Source organism: Arvicanthis niloticus, chromosome 19 (assembly GCF_011762505.2).
Source record: "Arvicanthis niloticus isolate mArvNil1 chromosome 19, mArvNil1.pat.X, whole genome shotgun sequence".
In the NCBI taxonomy this organism is placed as follows: domain Eukaryota; kingdom Metazoa; phylum Chordata; class Mammalia; order Rodentia; family Muridae; genus Arvicanthis; species Arvicanthis niloticus.
In genome coordinates, this window is record NC_047676.1 from 28,105,538 (window position 1) to 28,126,351 (window position 20,814).

Sequence of the window (20,814 nt, forward strand, 5' to 3'; positions counted from 1 at the left end):
CTTCTTCTCTAAGCATGTGGGGGCCCTTGAACATTCCCCAACCCTGGCACTTCACGTCTCTGAGAGGCTAGGTGCTTCCTCTCCTATTGAAGGACTGGCCTATTTTTAATGAAAGATTTTGGTTAATGATACAATCTACATTCTAGCTTTGGATTTTCTATTTGTTCTTGAGTTACTTTTGTATATATATAATTTGTATTTATTAATTTATCCATTCAACTATCTCATATACCTAGATAATACATCATGTTTGTAAAATTTGTTCATAATTCTTATTGTTTAAAATTATGTGAAAATTTTTGCCTCATAATTTAACTATTTAATTCTTCTTTATTATCTTTTCAAATTGCCCTGTGTAAGTATTTGTCAATTCAAACTACATGAGCAACTTTGAGAGCTTACAGTTGGTAGACTAAGTACCAAAGGCTCAATGGGCTAGAGATACAGAACAACAGACACAGTTCTTGGTTCTACTCCTGCAAAGTTCTTCCCAGCTACATGTTTTCAAAGAATTCTCTGTTCATTCTTTAAGTCTTCCCAGTTATCAGTTATTGGACACCAGGACAGCTATCAAGCAACAGTAACTAGCAGAGATGTTCCATCAAATCCAAGACTACAGGAAGGCAAAAGAAGCAAAGACTTTGTACCATATAAGCAGGCTTTCAACCTTGGAGTTGAGCAAATTTCAGCACTGAAGTTTAAGATGTGGCCGTTGAATATGCCCCCTGCTTCAGCCTAGTTCTGTTAGGGGCTCATCTGATAGGTAACCATTTCCACATATGACCTAGAGGTCTCTGAATGAGATCCAAACTGACAAACTAAAATAAAAACATCAACTGTAAATGAAGAGCTAATACTAACCTTTTCATAACTAGTCCATAGGAAAGGGGGTTCATCCAATATCAGGGTCTGACAGCCGCAATAAAATATGATTTACTTTAGACCCAGGACTTCTCTACTACAAATGAAATAAAGGTCTCTACATGAAATCCATACCAAGAGCTAAAGTTTAACTCACCTGTGGCATTGGCTTAACAGGCTTGTCCAGTAAACCTCCAACATAAATAGTATTGGGAAGCAGAGGGCAAGCAAAGTCAGAACTAAAAAGCCACAGCTCGACATTCTGTAAAAGATGAGACAAAACTGGCTGAGCGCCTTCTTAAAAATGTTCCCAGATGGTGCTGTCAAACTGAGAATGTATTTTCTTTTGTCTCATGGAGAAATCAATACTCATCAGAAAATTCTTTACTCGGTCCCAGAAGTCCATTTTGTCAGTCAGGAGAGAGACAGACGTTGGAACATAAGACAAGGGACTTGGGAATCCAAAGTCTATACTGGTAGACAGTATAGAAAGAAAAACGACAAATGGCTTTCCAATCTTCTCAGAAACCAAGAAAGAACAGAGATCCACCCTATCAAAATACTAGAGGTCAAGATTCTCATTCCTTAAGGAATCCGTGATGTCACCTCTGCTTAGCAAGTGACTGCATAAAGTCCCATAGTGTTCATATAGCTTTACAATGGCTTGGAATTGCTGTCTGGAATAGGAAAGTAAAACAAACATGGTAGGAAGCATTAATTTCACACTATTCAGTAGCATACACAGTGAAAATACTTCAGAGAAGTAACGTTGCAGCCACATCTCTCCACTTCGTTTGTAACAATTATCTTCAACTCTGGTAATCTGTTCCTTATATTTCTGCCACCTAAAATGTTTCCACTTCCTCTCATTCCATTTAAACCCCATCACCATCGACATAAACACAGTTCCCTCTTGTTTGTTATTATTGACCATGATAGGTCTGAGTTCTCCATGTAATTGTTCAATTATGTGACTGTATTTTCTCTTTAAACCACATTGTGTCTCAAAGAAAATGTCAGAAATAGAATTTTCTTCTTTCTATCCTAGAAATTAAATCATTAAATATAAAACTACAAGACTCATTTAAACTTTATTTTTATGTACAAAGCACGCTGGCATAACTATTCTTAGCTGATAATGTTGCAGTTATGGCCATTCCTAGTAGTGACTTTTCCAGGAACTCTGCCCTGAAACATTCTTCACATCATTTTCTGTATTAAAAAAAAATCCTTTTCTATAAAACTAGAGAAATGGGTGATAAAACTCCTGCACAGAGAATGTAATAATATTCCTGCTATCTAGAAATCATAAGAATCCTGGTCCAAGATGGGATGAGAGGATGTACAGTGCAACAATTAGTATGGTGCAACATCCCACAACAAAACCCCCCACAAGGTGAGAACCCAGGATCACTTAGATCTCTGCCTCTTGTGCAGAGAACTTCAAGTTACAATGTGGACTTGGTTGTTTAAGATCCTCACTCAGCTGGAGGTTTGACCATGTAGAGGTTGTAATCTTTAATAGATACCGTCTAATGAAAAGTGTTTGGGAGCCCTTTTTAGGTGATTAAGATAGTTCTCATGGGACCCTGAGTTACTTCTCTAGAAATTATTATACAACAACTAACCCTACCCCCTCAATTAGCGCAAACATAATCTCATCATGGTGCCGTTCACCAACGTGAGTAAGAACATGAGTTCAGCTGATAGTGGTACCATTACCTTGAACTTCCTAAACTATACCCCAAATAAAAACTTATAAAATAACCATCTTCAATTATTATTCCTTATTTCTCTGAAATAAAAATTTAAAATCTTTGTCTTAGATTCTTTGAATATGTAATGCATAAAAGTTGCACATGAAGTCTTATAAGAAAGACACAGCTATAACTCTTCCTACAGATTTGTCTTCATTAGTAGAGTAAAGACAACAAAGATTGAATGAGTGGTGATAGTTTTTCCACTCTACTGCTGCCCTGCATCAGTTTTTTATCCCTCTACTCTATCATTCATCCAACCAATCATGTGTCCATCATCCAACATTTACACTTCAGTTTTACTTTTAGTCATCCATCCACCCATCCATCTGTCCATCTACCCATCTATTCATCCATCCAACCATCCACCCACTCACTCATTCACCCATCCATCCATCATCCATCCATTCATCCACTCGCCCATTCATCCACCTATCCACCCATTCATCTATCAACCCAACAATTCATCTATCCGTCTATCCATCCATCCATTCCTCCACTCATCCACCCATCCTTCTACCCATCCATCCATCCATTCATCCATCATCCATCCAAACATCCTTTTCTCTTGAACTCATTCATCTATTTTTTTTGTATGACTTTATTCATGACATTTTGGTCCAGAGATTCGATGCAAATTACCTGCCTTGAAGGCTTTCTTTCACAAGGAAATCAAACTGTTTTTGAATTTTATTTCATTGTTATTCAGGTGGAAACCAATTAATTACCTGATATGAATTTTTCTGTTTGTTTAAATCTGAAAAAATACTGATTAGTTTAAAAGGTACATATATCACAAAATAGGGTTTTACATTAATATCATAATACAAAATAATTTATCTCATTAGCTTCATACCTATGAAAATCGGTATATAAAATACTCTAATTTTGCCCCTTTTCATTCATTTGACTATATGGCTAAGTAATATTTATTGAGACTTTATAATGATTTATAAATGTATTCTATTATAATTTGCACATATTTCCATTTACCAATCTCATTTAAAGGAATAGCTGTTATCTCCACCTATATATGAAAAAATGGAGACATACTGTGTTGGATACTAATCAAGTCTGAACACACAGTTAAGTAGTGTTTAGAACACATCTGTGATTCCTTAGTTTCAGATTTTTCTCTTTTATCAAAAAGGAAAAAATACTCTTGTTACTTAAATCAAAATAGAAAATAGTTTAGGGTTTTTGTTTACTTGACAGAGTATTTTACTGGCTACAGAACTCTGAATGGGCTTGAATCACAGTCCACCTTCCAAAGGCTCCTTAACACTGGAAGTAATTTAATTTTGACTTCACTTAGTACAAGCAGAATTTATTATTTATTCACAATGTTTGGCATTGCACTCTGAAGCTCAGGTCTCATCATTTATGTTTTTGTGTCTTGTCTAGAACACTAAAGAAAAGCTCCAACTGTATCACTTTGGGAATTTTCTTAATTTCAAGGCAATCAAACCCGACCAAGACAGAATAATCATCACCTGAACTCTACTCCAGAACTTCACTACTTTGCATTTGGAAACAGAATGTGGAATTGGGTCATGCAGTTTAGCTACTTGCTTTTTTGATACTTCAAATTGAACCAGGCTTTCTCAGTTGTAGAATTAACTATATGTGACACTATCAAGGACATTGACCAGGTATATATAGTCGAGAAGTACAGTCGAGAAGTACACTAGGCATGTTTAATAATCACACACACACACACACACACACACACACACACACACACACACATATATATATATATATATATATACATCTATATATGTATATATAGATGTGTATACACACATCTATATCTATATCTATATATCTAGTGGCTCACATATAAGGATGTACATCTGCAACACAAAAAAATAACCCAGAAGGCAAGGGGGGAACATTGTAATTACAATCTCAAAAATTAATAAATTATTAAAATAATAAAACTTTTGGAATCACTGATGAGCTCTAGGATGCTCATCTTTGTAGGGGAAAAAGTTACTTGACACGTACTGAGTAGTACCACATGAAGTAAGTGAGTTGGACATTAATGTTTTGGAAGCAAACAGTGGCATTTAATCAGTAAAACCAAGCTGGGCATGGTTACCATAACAGATAGTGAATTCGAAGTAGTATTTACAGTAGTCTGAGTCTCAGGGAACTATGATATATACTAATTTATAATGACATTTCTCAAAGAGAAGTAAATGAACAGGCTAATATATTGCTAATAGACCAATATATGAAAGAGCTCCAAAATGCAGGCACGGGGGATAGAACAGAGACTGAAGGAATGGTGAACCAATAACTGACCCAGCTTAAGACCCATCCCATGGGGAAACACCTATCTCTAACACTACTAAATAAACTGTTATGTTTGCAGACAGGAGCATGTTGTTCTCTGAGAGGCTCTACCCAGCAGCTAGCTCCAACAGATACGGACACCCACAGCCAAACAGTGGATGGAGCTTGGGGACTCTTGTGGAAGAATAAGAGGAAGAAGTGTGGTCCCTGAAGGTAATAAGAACTTCACAGGAAGACCAACAGAGTCAACAAAACTGGACCTCGGAGTTCTCAGAGTGTGAACCACCAACCAAAGAACATACAGAGGTCGGCTGAGGCCTCCCGGCTCATATGTAGCAGATGTGCAGCTTGACCTTCATGTGAGTCCTGAACAACTGGATCAGGCAGAGGCTATCCGACAAGCTGTTGCCTATAAGGATATGTTATACTAGCTGGGCTGCTTTTTCTGGCCTCAGTGTGAGAGGAATCGCCTAACCCTGAAGAGACTTGAAGTGCCTGTGTGGGATGGGAAGACACCCAGGGAGTTCCCAGCAACTCAGGAAGGGGAATGGGGGAAGTATTGTGCCCAGAAGGGGGGCAGTGAGTAGGATATAAAGTAAATAAGTAAAACAAACAAACAAACAAACAAACCATGAAATGAAATTTACAAAAAAAAGAAAATAATTGTAAGTTCCATATCAAGATTAAAAGTTACACCTGATATGTCTACAATGATTATGAGTGAGGGAAACTTCCATTATTTGTGTTATGCTTTCATACCGTGATTTGGTAATTATGAATTGAATTTATTTTAGTTTTTCTCTATCAGATAAAATAAATTGTATTGCTGGGGTCGGCGGGAGAGTTCCAAGTACAGAAATCAAATAAATTACTTGAATCACCAAAACAGAGGCACCAATTAATTCGTATTCACAGAGCTCTTGAATAAAGAAAAAAAGAGGTCTTTCAAGAACAGACCCCACAACTTAGACAGAGATGTGAAGTGCTAACCAGTCTACTCTCTTCCTCCTAAAAGCCTATAAGCTTTATTTTAAAATGTGGCTATCCACTAGGGGAAAGGAAACAATTATATCCTTTATTATACGTTAGCTCTAGACACTATGAATGATCCACAAATGTAACTGAAGTCTCTCACGCAGAGTAGAAGTTTTTGGCTCAAGGATAATTGGAAGAATTCTCATTTCAGTCCAGCTCATACTGACTCCAGCATTTCTATCCCAAACTGGAATTAAGAGAATCACCATTTGCATAATCTGCAGGGTTAATTCCTCCAGCTGTAGACCACTGAACTAACTGCTATTTATTTTTTCCACGAAAACTCACTTTGTATCTTTGACCTTATTACAGAAGTGTTGAGATTTGGGTCCTTTGAGAAATGATTGAGCCACATTTAAAAAAAAAAAAATAAGAGTTCTCACAACAATCAAATAACCAATAGTTAAGATACAGGAAAGAGGATATGATTGGATCCATCTGAAGAGACAAAATAAAATTCACTGGATCATATGCAAATGTTCACTTAAGGAGAACTCAGTAAATGAAGGCATTAATAAAAAGGTAAAACACTGATTTTTTTTTGAGGATAACTGTTTTTCCCCAGCTGGTCTTGTCATTGCAGAGTAGGTCCAGAGACATAATAGCCATGTTCATTAAAATAGAGGCAACTGCAGAATGCTCAGTTGGCCAGTAACATAGACTAATGATTTGACACTTTTGCTATTATTTTCTTTGTGGTTTTGATAACGGGGTTTCTCTGTGTATCTCTAGCAGGCCTGGAACTTGTCTGCATCCTGGGTAATAGTCTACAGGAAACTAGGTGCAAACAAAATCTCTATATAACAATATACAAATATGTAGCCATATCTTAATAATGTTAATGGGATTGTAGCTTATGCTCAACATTCTATTTTCTTACGTTTAATTTTGTTGAGCTCATGATATAACAGTAACACTTGAAAGACCTTCAAAGAAAAAAAAAACTTCAATTTGTGGCCAAGAGAACTTAAATACTAGACATAATTTACATTTCTACTTCAAGCAAAAAGTGAAACTACTTATATAAAAATCTTTTTACACACTGTACACCAAAAAGTGGAGGAAATTTATTATTTGGTTGAGGAATTTTTATAATAGTTTATGAAAGAGGTCAAGTGTTAATCATGAGTGGAGGATACTAATTTAAAAAAAAAAAAACATCAAAGGGACAGCTGGAATTAACAAAACAGAACAGCATGGAGAGAACCAAACAATGGAAAGTCTTGAAGAGAGTGTTTCCAAAATGAGGTATTCTACATGACTGATCCTTCTCAAACGAGCAATGACCTGGTGAAAAATCTCCAATTCAGTGATATCTAGGGGTCACACATAGTCTATATCAAATGCACTACTCATGTTTGTTTCAACTGTTAATTTTTAATTATTGTTTACAGAAGTCTTCCAGTTGTTTTTTAAATCGGGAACATTTTGAACATTTATGTTACCTTTCAAATTGGGTCTTAAAAGACCTTATTCGAAAAAGATAAGACTGCAGTGGCAGGAAATATATGAAACTTACTTGGATATGAGTTTGACAGGTATGGAGTGGATAAGTTTCAGAGCAATTTCTTTGATCCATTTATGTTAATTTATGCTACTGCTAGATACAGAAATTTGGGAGTTAAAGAGACAACAATGGAAACAAAATAACAAGCTGCCATCTAGAATCCATGTTCTTGCGACTCGAGTGTATTTGGTAAAAAGTTTTACTTCTTGATGTGAATTTGATTAACCCACTTAAAAAAAAGCATCAGGGAAAAAGACCTCTAAAGTAGACCTGAAAGATTCTAGATGCACAATGGACTACAATCAAATTAATTTTGGAAAATTATGGGAGCCTAAGGAGAGAGAAGCCAGAACAGTACAAGTGTCCTCACATCAGCGGGCATTTCTTAAAGAAAACCAAATAAGGAGAGAAGTTACAGCAATTGTCAAATTTGGGGAGGTTGGGGTTGTTTAAGAGGTGAAACTATCACTATAATTAAAATCTGATGGTTGTGGGATCTGGGGAGTAAGAGGAATTGTGTTCCTCTGCTGAAGCTATATTTTTACATCTGTACTTATGTGGTCAGAGACAACCCAAAACATATAAAACTACAACCTCTCTAGTGGCCTTGCTCACATTAACTCAAGAAAAGCCTGGCAATCTAGGAGAAGAAATCTTGAGGAAGGCAGTCATGCTAGAGGGTATTTTTGAGCAACAGTAAATCATCCTGGGCAAAGGTGAGAATTTCAGCACTGCTCAAACCGGACAGATTCCTCCTAGAGATAGGAGAAAGGGCATTGTGATCACAGCAGGGCAAAGATCATCCTTCAAGGTTTCAAACAGACAAAGTTAAAAAGCCAGCTAAAAACAGCGCCTTTAGCACTGGAGAAGAGGAGAACAAGCTGTGATCGCTGAGTATTACACCAGAAGCTGTGGTGTAATCTTGTGAGAAGCTGAGAAAGGCTTCGGCTCTTGTTTCTGCTAGGTGACAGCTAACTTAATTGCAGTCACTCCATGGTTCATTCCAACACACACAGATTTGAATTCCTGGGAGAAATCCGAAGAGCAATTTAGAAAAGGTCTGCAAAATGACTTACGGTGTCTTGCTGCTCCGATAAGTCTTTACACTTTTGTTTCTAAACCTTTGTGTTATGTTTCCTCGACCCCAAAGTAATGGGTAATGCAGAATTAACAAAACTGTATGTTCTTCCAATTTTTCAGAAACTTAAGTAAAATGCAGCAAGACCCCAAAGAGCCCAACTCTCACTTATCCTTAGCCATTTTCCCACGTTTTCTGTGACGAAAACCACTCCCAGATTGTGTTGTGATGGCTCCAGATCCTGACCATGAAAAATGCTTATTTTCTAATGGAAACTGAGATGTCCCTGCAAGAAAAGGGGTGCATGTCTGAATGTCTATCCTCTGCCTAGAAAGAGACATTGAGTTTTCAAGCCTAAGACCTCTGACATCCACGCTGAGCAAAGGCAACTATCTTATGACGATTTTAACAGGAAAAGAAACTACTAGTGTCTCAAAACTCCTATTCTTCACAGTAGGATTTCCCCCCGAACCCTATATAGTTCCCTACTTTCCTTCTTTCTGTCCAGCCTAAACCCAGATGGGAATCTACATGTCTGATGCCCTAAATTGCTCCTTTCCTCAGCCATAGATGTACAAGACTTTCAGGACCCTGAATTTTTCCAGCAAAAACATTCACCAAATGAAGTTATTGTCAGAATTTTGGCAGCTTCTGAAACCAGAAGTCTAGGAAAAAACAAACTCACAAGCAATACAGTCTGCCATCCAGCCATGCTCACTCTAGAGCATCACAAAGCCTGGTCTAATGTGCCCTGATCTGAGCTTTTATATGTTGGGCCTAACACGAGGTCTAATCTCCATTCCACCTTCACCTTGTGTCCATGTGTCACAAATGCTGGCTATAAACTTAGGAAGCAGTAACAGAGAAGAGATCTTCTTCCCATCGTCCCAGGGGTGGTTAATTTTCATAATTTACTCTGTTCACTCCTTCCCTAGGAAGAACCAGTGTTGAAACAGAACTGGTACCTGTTCCAGCTGTGTCCCCACACCTCCTTTATGTCTGGAAAAGTCTGCAAATTATAAATGTAGTCTTTAAAAATTATGTCAGTCACAGCTTCTAAAGAGATGTATACTCATGTGTCATCTTGTGCTTTTGCGAACCTGTAATACTCCACTGACTTGGATATTGTTCTGAATACAAATGTTAACATCTCAATTTCCATTACTTCAGATACTACTTTTGAATTTTCCAAGTTTTCTGTGATGGAAATCATTCCCAGATTGTGTTGTGCCAGCTCTAGGCCCTCTCAGCAGCCTGAAAATGTTTGTTTTCTAATGGAAACTGAGATGTCCCTGTAAGAAGTTCATGCCTGACTGTCTATCCTCTGTCTAGAAAAAGATACTGTGTTTTCAAGCCAAAAACTTCTGATACTAACCTTGAGCAAAAAAAAAATATTTTATGAAGATTTTAGCAGGTCGGTGTCTACAAGATTTTAGTTGGTATTCAGTGGGGTTTTTTTTTTTATATTTTTGTTCATTTCTAGTTTTAAAAAGAATGCAAGACAAGAGTATGGTTGTCACAAAAGTTCTATCTTTATAAGTGACTGAAAAATGCCTTTCAAAAAGTAATGTTCCCAATATCCTACCTAATACTTCACTTTACATGTTCATGCTATTTGAGCATATATATATACATATATATATATATATATATATATATATATATATATATATATATATATACCTTAGAGTTATTATCTATCCAGAAATCATATCATCCTTCAGGAACAATCTTCTTTATGAAGGTATTAGGTTTAATGTTAAACATCTTCATCTTAATTCGGGCTTAATTCAAACTCTAGGAATCAATTTGAAGACCTTTTTTGCCAGGGTATGAGTCATTATAAAATCATGATAGTATTTAAAGTTCAATTTACACATAAGTGCACATATAGGGGGCTTAAAATCTTATAGAAAGTAGAGAAGAGAAAAAGAATAGTTAATTTAGAATGTAGTAAGGAATTTTTATAGTCTAGCAAAGTGGTCATAGAATTTCTAAGGTTCATCACCCCACTATCCTCAAGAAGCTAGCTAGGCTTCAAGTACTTGGTATTATTTCTCTCCTATTTAGTGGGCCTTAGGCCCAATTAGACAGCTGTCTTATGCCACCAACAGTCAGTGCCACGTCTTGGAACTTCATGTACATCTTGCCATTCTGGTAATGATAAGTGTAGTTAAACACATGTCATCAAAGAAGCTTCTTTTTACAGCAATTGGACATTGTCTGGAGTCTTGGGCTGACAAAAGCAGTGAAAGGGAGGCCAGTGGAAACAGTGATAATTGACAAAAAGTCTAGGAGCTCAAGATTGTTTGGAAACTGAATGTCTCATGTTGACTAAAAGGACCTGTAAATCTAGAGAAGTTGTATGTGTTGGCTGGAGTCTCTAGAATTTGAAAAGTCCATACTTTCATAATCTGAGATATTATAGGACATGAACACTACAAATGACCTACCCTTCCAGCTGTCTGTTCTAACACATTATTCAGGAGGGAAACTGGGTCCCAGAAAAAAGTTATGCACAGCAAGACAGCCATGCTAGTAGGTTTTGTTAAGCAATGGTGAGTCATCCTGTACAAAAGTAGAATCATCTAGGTATTCCACAAACAACCATTTAGTACTGGAGACATAGTAGTAAGCAGTGTACATTCAATAAGTGCATAACTTTCCTTCCTTTCCTGCCCCCATATATATATATATATGTATGTGTATACATATATATATATATGTATATAATATGAATATAATATATATATTCAGAAAGGAGCTATTACATTTTTAATATAAGCATCAGAATAAAAAATGTGTGTGTAAATTTTTGTATGTGACATTTTGGTATGATCCTGGAAAAGTTGACTTAGGTCCTTGATTCTTTTCATTGTTGTCTCACAAAATGTCAGGAGGAGACCAAACCTGAAGTCTATTCTCTTTGGTGCTCTCCTAGACAAAGATCCACAGATTTGGTTTTCTAAAAAACACTTAAGTACTCTGCTGTCATTTCAAAGGTATTGGAGAAGGAAAGTCCCATCTTTAAGTCACCTCTTAGAACAGACATATCTGTCATGATTTTGGTTTCTATTCTTTAAGCTAACACAAAAGTAATAACGTAACTACACAATGAGGGACTCTCTGAGTCATTCCAAGACTTCCAATAACTCAGGTAAAAAAATAAAAGGATCCCTACAGGCCGCATGTGCTAGGTTCCTCTCTGCTACCTTCTCATTTTTACAGGTTTGCTTTAGAAGAATACATTCCTGGTATGAGTGACGCCTAGCAGTAACTACACCCTGGCCTCTAGAGCTTGATAGCTTACATATTATCTTCTACTGGGGGCTAAAGAGTTCTCCTGAAGATTTATTGTGAGCAGCTAAATGTCCTAGCCATGCCCTGTAGAAAGTGACAGGGTGCTTAATACTAATGATAAATATGTGATGCCAGCCTTGAGGGACAGAAAGGACTCCTAAGGCAAATACAAAGCAAAGGAAATTACTATTTTTTATCTTAAATGGCACCATTCCTAAGATAGTTAGAAGCCTCTGAAAGAAGCAAATAATCTCCAGGTCACTAACCTGTTACCTATTAAAAGTATGACTCAACAGCATTGTTATACGTCTCCGTATTCAACCACCACTGTTGTGTGTACACACACAAGAAGCCAAAGCCCTTACACTTTAACACGGCAAAGCTAGTAGGGTTTTTAAACGCTAAACAAATAAAAAAAAAAAAAAAAAAAAAAAAAAAAAAAAACCATAAAGAGGGGGATTACATGGAAAAAAGCAACTTGTATAATGAAATACATTGATAAGACAGCAAAAACAACTTACATATGTGTCAAGCTGTAAGAACATGGTCAAATCCCTTCACAATGAATTACTCACTGGCTGGTGTTACCCATTAAAAAAAAAAAAAAGCCAATGAAGCTCTCCAGCTTTCATCACCTCTTGATTGAATGAAAATTCACCAATCTCAGACTCCACAAAACTCACTAATATATTTTTGTATTTAAGTAACTTGGCTTCAGGTAACACCTGTAATGAACTGGTTATATAACAAGTTATAAATTAAGTATTGAGAATCCTTTGTAGAAAGTTGGAGGTTTGTTTGGCTAAAGACTGTGAGTTTTTGCTGGAGCCTTTAGGCTATGCAATGGATGTCTAAAACAGTCTGAAAGATTTGGCATCCCTGTCTGCCTCTTATTCTAACGCTTTTGCTGTCATAACCCTCGGGTTTGTTTTTACTTAACTCTAAACATAGACTTGTTGATCAATAAAAAAGCAGTTATTTAAGACTACATAAAATTTAATGTAGCTTATGCCTTGTTAGGTCTGGTATGCTCCTCTTACCCTGCCTTGTCCCTTACCAGAAGTTGAAGTAAATAAAGTTCAGCAGCCTAAGTTCTGAATCAAACCCCAAGGCCAGGACAGTTATGAGTATAGTTAAGATTTGATGTAAGAGTATTTCAGCATCAATTATGTCAGTAATTGTTATTTGCCCATGGCATGGATCTCAAGTTGGGCCACCCATTGGTCAACCATTACCTCAGTCTCTGCTCCATCTTTGTCCCTGAACTTCTTGTAGGCAGGTCTAAAGTTTTGTGGATGGGTTGGTGTGTTTATCCCTCCACTGAGAGTCATTCCTGCCTACAGGAGGTGACCATTTCATATTCCATATTCCCACTGCTAGAAGTCACCCTCAGCTAGAGTCACCCTAATTGACTCCCTGGAGCCTCTCCCATCCCAGGTCATCATAGAGATGACCCCTAACCCCTGCCAATTTCTGTGAATTCTTCCATCCCTCTCCCCCAGCTCTACCTATAGACGATCCCCTTCTTCCACTCTCCACCCCCTTCACCACCCTGTTCCCTCTCTCCACCCAACTCTGATGACAATTTTATTTCCCCTTCTGAGTGAGACTCGGGCATGTTCCCTTGGGCCCTCCTTGTTATTCAGCTTCTTTAGGTCTTTGGATTGTAGCATGGGTATCCTGTACTTTATGAATAATATCTACTTATAAGTGAGTAAAGACCTTGTAAGCCCTTTTAAATCTAAGATACTTTCTAGTTCTATCCATTTGCTTGCTAATTTCATGATGACACTACTAATGGTACTCTGTTATGCTTGCAGACAGGAACCTAGAATAGCTGTCCTCTGAGAGGCTCCACCCAGCCACTGACTAAAACAGATGCAGAGAGCTAAGCCAAACGTTAGACAGAACTCATGATGTCTTGTGGAAGAGTTGGAGGAAGAATTGAGGAACCCAGAGGGAATAGAGACTTCACAATAAGACCAAGAGAGTCAACTAACTTTGACCCTTGGAGGCTCCTAGAGATGGAACCGCCAACAGAAGAGCATACATGGGCTGGACCTAGCTCTGCACATATGTAAGAAGTAGAGCAGGGGCCTTATCCTGACTGTGTTGCCTGAATGTGAATCCTGTCCCCTGAAGTGTGCTGTCTTGTCTGGCCTCAGTAGGAGAGGATGTATCTAATCCTGCAACTACTTGAGATGTCAATGTGGTGTTGGTACTGAGGGGGAGCCTCACCCTTCTCAGAGATGGAAGGAAGGGAGGGATGGATGGAAGGGCCATGTGCAGGGAATTGGGAAAAGAGTAGGGGCTGCATTCCTGATGTAACGTGAATAAATAAATTAATGGGCAAAAATAGTATGTCAGCAAATCCTGGATAAGATTGATTGTGGATTAGCCCAGAAACCTTGATGCCATAGTGTTCACACAAAACAAGCAAAATATCTTTTCAAACCATGACTCTGAGCAATGAAATAGTAAGGAAATTCACCTGATACAAGAGCATCAAAAAATTTCTTCACTTACATTATTAAGCGAATACTATGATGACTTACACCAATGGTGAAATAAAAAAGGGAGAGAGGCAGAGGGTGTTTGTGATTGCTTCGCAAGAATCTGACATGGGCCAAGGACAAACAAATGGTCTGCTTGGCAGGAATATGACATTGGCTAAAGACGAGGAAGTAGAAAAGTAACTTCAGGCAGGAATCTAAATCTTAGGCTAAAACAAGGAAGTAGGCTTCAGACATGAAAACAATTTGGGGCTACGACATGAAAGTTGGCTCAGATATTTTGGTCATCCTGATAAGCCTTTAAAAACAGTGATCATGGGAATGTTCACAGAAATGTGTTTAGTGCCTTGCTTGTTCTTTGACTATTTGTGTTTATTGTCTTGCTTGTTCCTTGACTGTTTGCATCTACTATATTGCTAGACCCTCAACCTAGAACTGACCTTAATACATGCATGTAATTAAAATGATATAAAAGTAAAAAGGAGGAGGAGGCATGGGACAGGGGGTTCTAGTGAGGGAAAATGGGGAAGGGGATGACATCTGAAATATAAATAAATAAAATATCCAATAAAAAAGAATCTTCTCAGATGAGCGTTGAGACAACAAATGATTTTAAAGGTGTAAAGAAACAGGAATACCAGTGTCTGTGAAAACTGGAACAACCACTGTGAAAACCAATGCAGAGGTTTTCTCCATAATTTAGGAGATATACCGCAGGATTCAGCTATGACAGTCTTGGAAAGGTACCTAAGGTCTTTATATCCTACAATCAAAAGACCTGCATATCCATGTGCATTGCTTGCTCAGCCATCATCAGAAAGCTTCCCCTTGCAGCAGATAGAAACAAATATAGAGACCCACAGCCAGGCATTATGCAGCAATCAGTCCTAAATGTGAAGTCTGTATCAAAACTCTCCTTCCCTTTGGGGCTCAGAACACCCTGAAAAAAGAGTGTAAGAGGCAAAGTGGGTGGAGAATACCAAGAAAACAAGGCCAACTAAACATAAGGAAGTCTCATATGAACTCAGAAAGACGGGGGCACCATGTATAGGGCATGCATCAGGTCATATGTATATATTTATGCATATGTACATATATACACATATACAGACATATATACATATTTACACATAAACATATATATTTACACACACACATATATGTATGTATGTACATATATATTAGTTTAATGTTTTTATGGGATTTCTGACTGTGAAAGCTAGTGAGACATGTCTTTTTTTAGGGTACTTTTCTTTTGATTGTTTTACTTATCTAATTCTGATGTGATAGTTTTAGTTTTATCATATTATATTTAATTTTGTTGTAATTTGTTATTTTCCCTTAGAAACCTATTTGTGTTCTAATGAGATACAGAAAGGCAGTGGATCTAGTAGGGAGGTACTGGGAGGAGTAGAGGGAGGGGAATCTGTAATCAGAATATATTAAGTGCGAAAACAATTTTATGTTTAATAAAAGAGAAAGGAAAAAGAAATCTGTGAGACAAGTTTAATAGAAAGGGACAAAAGAATAACACATTCATGTACAAAGGAGTTTCAAGTGGAAATTTGGTTTCACTAACAACTCAGTCGTGTCACATGATGTTTTTCTAGAAGCAGTCTTGTTAGAGGATGTTTTGCTGAAGCAGACACATTAGAGAATGTTTTGCTGAAGCAGACATGTAAGAGGGTATATGATGGTTTGCTAGAGCAGACTTGTGAGAGGCCACGTGACATTTAGAAAGAGTATAAATAAAACCCCACAGACATGCAGGGATGTTCTTGTGTTTGTTCACTGTGCAATGCTTTGCTGGTTTTCCCTGACCTTCACTTGTCATAACCTCATAGAGAGACTCATACCAAAGAACTTCTCATGGTATTCTGGCTGCTTCCTACCATGTCCTTGGACTCATGCTGATTCCTCAGAGCCTGGAGGTTTCTTATGAGTCAAGCTGTTGCTCCTGATTTGCATTTGGTGTTGGCTGATTGGACTAGACTGCCTGGACTGATTCGTGTTTGGAATTGCATAAACTACTTCTAAACAAGTATACCTTGTCTTATTAACCATCTTTCTCCTCTATCTTTGATGAGTGGGCTATAAGGTAGGTTGAAGCATTTAAGAATCCTGATTAAAGCAGGTTTTGAAAATTCTAAGCCTACAGACATTACCTCTATTAGTGAACTTACATAGGAAGGTGACAAAGTACATTGAAGAAGCTGGCTCTTCTTTCCCTGAGTAGAGAAGTTGATGTGACGGTACTGGCACAGATGACAGGAAACTTGTTGACAGGTAAAAGGCACACCTTCCACATTCTAGAGAATTACTCCAGCCCATCATTTATCTAGCTATGAACCATCTACCATGCACAATTCAAGCACATCCATCCCTACAGCCATCAACTCACCCAGTCATCAATTTTCTTAAGCTCACTCAAAGCATCATGCATTCATCATATACTCACTTTTAAGTCTTTATTAGCAATACTTTGATTCAAAGAATTGGAACACATTACCTGCCATGAGACAATTCTTCTATAAAACGATTCTGTCTATTATCAAGTTTCTTTTGTTTATCTTCTGGTAGATACCAATTTATAACCTGGTATGATTGATTATACCAGGCTATAATTTCTAAAATCTAACAAAACACCAGTTGAGTAAAATTTAAATTTATCACAAAATACCACACATTATTATGGTGATAAAAACAGTTATTTTAATTAATGTCATATCTTTGTGGAAATTTGATTTTTGTTTTCCAGTGGATTTGCTTTTCTTTTAATACACACAATTCTGTATTATAATAATATTTATTGATACTTTACAATAACTCAAGAAATTTTATATAGGCTACATAATGAAAATTTCTAATAATAACTTTCATTTAAAGACACAGCTACTATTTTTAACTGTACAGGTAAGAAATCCCAGATGGAAACATTCTAAAATTATATAATTCATCAACTTTGTCACCATATTGAGTTAGACTATGTTGTTAATTACAAGTCAGTTTGATTGCAGTTCTCTGTGATTCAAAGACATATTAAAATGAAATATATGAAGTGTTATTTTGTTTGTTTCCCTTTTAGTTGCTATGCATTTCATGTTTGTGGTTTGTTTGTTTGTTTGTTTGTTTTGTGGTAGAGTCACGTGCAGTATCCCAATTGGCTTCAACTCACAAACCTAATTCTTGAAGCTGCCAAGCACTTTTATTATAAGCACATCTTAATACAAACAGGTTTTTGCCTTGTTTGTTTGTTGGTTGGTTGGTTGGTTTCAGTAAATAAACAGGCTCTACCCTCAGTCAAAATGCTAAATCTAAAAAAAAAAAAAGGAAAAGGAAGGAAGGAAGAAATTAAGGAAGTCTGCCATATCCCAACTGGCCAGTCTGGCTCTTTCCCATATTACTTGTGAACAATGAATAATCTGAGCCCGTTTTGTGGTTTCATTTCTGACAATTTCAAGCTATATCCCTCATTTTGAAGGAAAAAAACCCTCAATCCATCCTCTCTTGCTATTGATGAGATTTTCAAACTGAGGTAAGTAGGCCAAAAACAGAGTCCTCAAGTGATCTGCATTAGACAGTTTAATAATTTGTATTTAAAGGCAGACTATAGGGTTGGGAACTTCCTTTCATTGTTCCTGTCTCATGAGACACAGTCCCACCCTAACTTGGCATCTCTACTCAGTCTTGATTGTAGATTCTAGCACCAATTGTGGCTGACACTCTTCAGTGGAAAGCCTCTTATCTGTGCATCTGCCAGGCAGTGATCGTAATAAAGTGTTAGGATGGATCTCCTATACAATACAATATACAGGTAAATAAATCCAACTGGATGCTTATGCCCACACAACACAGACATTAATCACACAGAATTCTGGAAAATGCCCTTTCTATTCCTATTGATTACATGTCTACAGATTTTTGAAAATGCTATTAAAAGGTTGCATAGAAAAGACCTGTCAAAATTGCCATGAGTGTGACCATTATTTTTGATGATGTTAGTTGGATCTTAGAAACTTATAAAAACATACACCATTACCAAGGTTTTAAAAAAAAGCAAAACCAAAAAAATAAAAAGATTAGAAGTGAGATGGAAAACAGTTAAACAAAACTAAAGATTATACAGGAAACATACGGAAATCTACTAGTTTAGAAGATAATTTTAAAGGAAGAAAAAAATCTCAAAGGGCCAGTGAGATGGCTCAGCCAATTAAGGCACTCACTGCTAAATCTGATGGCATGAGTTGGATTCTGGAAACTCCTGCAGGTTGCCCTTGATTTTCACACGTGAGCATCCATACACACATACTTACAGTCAGTAAACAAATTTACTGTCAAAACCATACTTAAACTTTATTTAGTTGTTTTTAAACAACTTTTAAATTGTTTAAATAGAGGTGTCATGTATACTTAAATAATGCTGACCTCAGAAGTTAAGAGTGATCAAACAACAAAAAACCCAGTGCTACTGTGGGAAACATTCCTATGAGATGTTGATCCAGAGGACAGCATAGCCTGTACACATAGCTCTTAAGTGGCTAGCAGAACTAGATGACAAAGCTGAGGTCACCACAGACTTTGGTTGTAGGCAAAGCAAACTCAAGTTGAAATTGACTTGAAGCTTCCTCCCTTCTGGCCAGAAGATGCTACACAGGTCACTGGTGGGGAAAAGTCATCAATGGTTTTACATAATGATGGACCATCCATGTTAAAATTTTGACCTGCAGGGAAAATGTGCTCAGTGTTATGAAGGTGATCATCTACCTTCTGACTAGACTTAAAGCCTGTTAAACAGGCACAAAAAAAAAGTACTCACCACTGTAAACCTCTTCAAAAGTTCATGGCTGGTAGGACATATTCTGTATGGAAGAAATTACTACTTTCATTTCACTAAATAGACATGTTTTCCAATCACCTTATAGATATTTACGTTTATACCCATGTATTATAACTGTTGCTCTCATCCTTCATTAGAGAATTTCTTTGTGCAGCAAACTGCAATAAATGCAAAGATCCATGTCTCTTCGATGTGCTGAGAACAAGTGGTTGTTGAGTGCTAAGCCCTAAAAACAGCATCTATCTCCATCACTCTCTGGGGTCAAAGATCATAGCACAGGAGGAGATGAAACTCAAATAAGGACTGGATGAAGGGAAGAAGTGTCACAAAACACTATCTCCTGAACATGCCACGGATGCCTCAATCTCGACCTCACTACAACTATGATTGCCTACACCAGACCTGACTTTTAGCCAGAATAAGGAATGACTCATGGGACTGTCTTGCTTGGGGAACTACTGCTGACTTTCCATAGATGCTGGGGGGGGGGGGGGTGTCATTGTCACCATTGGTTCGACCACTAGTAAGCCTCCTAAACTCCAGTGAATAACTCTTTTCCAAGTTCATGTAAGTGTTTATCTTAGTTAAATGCATTTCACCCCCACCTCTGTGTGTGTGTGTGTATCTGTCTGTCTGTCTGTCTGTCTGTCTGTCTACCTGTCTGCCTTTCTGTTTCTCTCTGTGTGTATGAGAAATCTGATATTTAAGGGGAAAATGCATGTTTTAATTTCTGTAAAGCCAATAGTATTGAACCAACTTCACCTTACATACTGAATGAAACTGTTATACATTTAGTTCCAAGGGACTAAAGTAAACAATGCTGTTAGAGAAAGATAAGCCTATGTTCTATTCTGAAAAATAAACTCTAAATTAGAGACTTTTATTTAAAGATATTTAATGTATTTTTGTTCCCATAACAAAATATCTAATACTAGTTAATTTATACATTAAAACATTATATTGAGATGGATCTACAGTTGAAAGTGTGTACTACACTTGCACAGGACTCATGTTAAGTTCCCAACACCCACATCAGGCAAGACACAGCTTCCTGTTAGCTCCAAGTTCAAATGATCCAACCATGTCTTATGGCCTCCTTGGGCACATGTACACACATACAAAAACTCACATACAATCACATGCAAACATACATAAATTGAAATTTAAAAAAAATCTAAAAACTTAATTTGCTCATAGTTCTAAAGATTGACCATCCAAGATTGGGAAGAGTCGCCTGAATAGCCTGTGATGGGCTTTCACTGCATCACAATACAAAAGTGCCATGTGTGGGTACAAAAGTCACAAAACAAAAGAGATGAAAGAGGCCAGGGAAGGGCAGGCTCATTCTTTCATAAAAACCTACCCAGCTGAGAACTAATCCACCCCTGGGAAGACAATGTAATTCCCTTCCAAGTGTTAACCCTTATAGGCCAATAAGATTTTACTAGACATGCAGCAAACAGATCAGTAATTATTCAACACCATTACATCACAAAATCTGATTCTAGCACATTGATGTTTGGGGTACATGCTGTAATTAGAGTCAACCTATAAAAAGAAGTCAATAAAATACAGAAGTATATCATATGCAGCCACGTCTACATAGTCTAATCAGATCTATAATA

General features: G+C 37.2%; 1 protein-coding gene and 1 pseudogene across 1 annotated transcript in view; both read right to left on the bottom strand.

Annotated features, from left to right (window-relative positions):
- Capsl (calcyphosine like) overlaps positions 1 to 20,814 on the bottom strand; it is a 73,110-nt gene that overhangs the window by 48,938 nt on the left and 3,358 nt on the right. The window lies entirely within an intron of this gene.
- LOC117723731 (UDP-glucuronosyltransferase 3A2-like) overlaps positions 1 to 20,814 on the bottom strand; it is a 29,674-nt pseudogene that overhangs the window by 5,495 nt on the left and 3,365 nt on the right.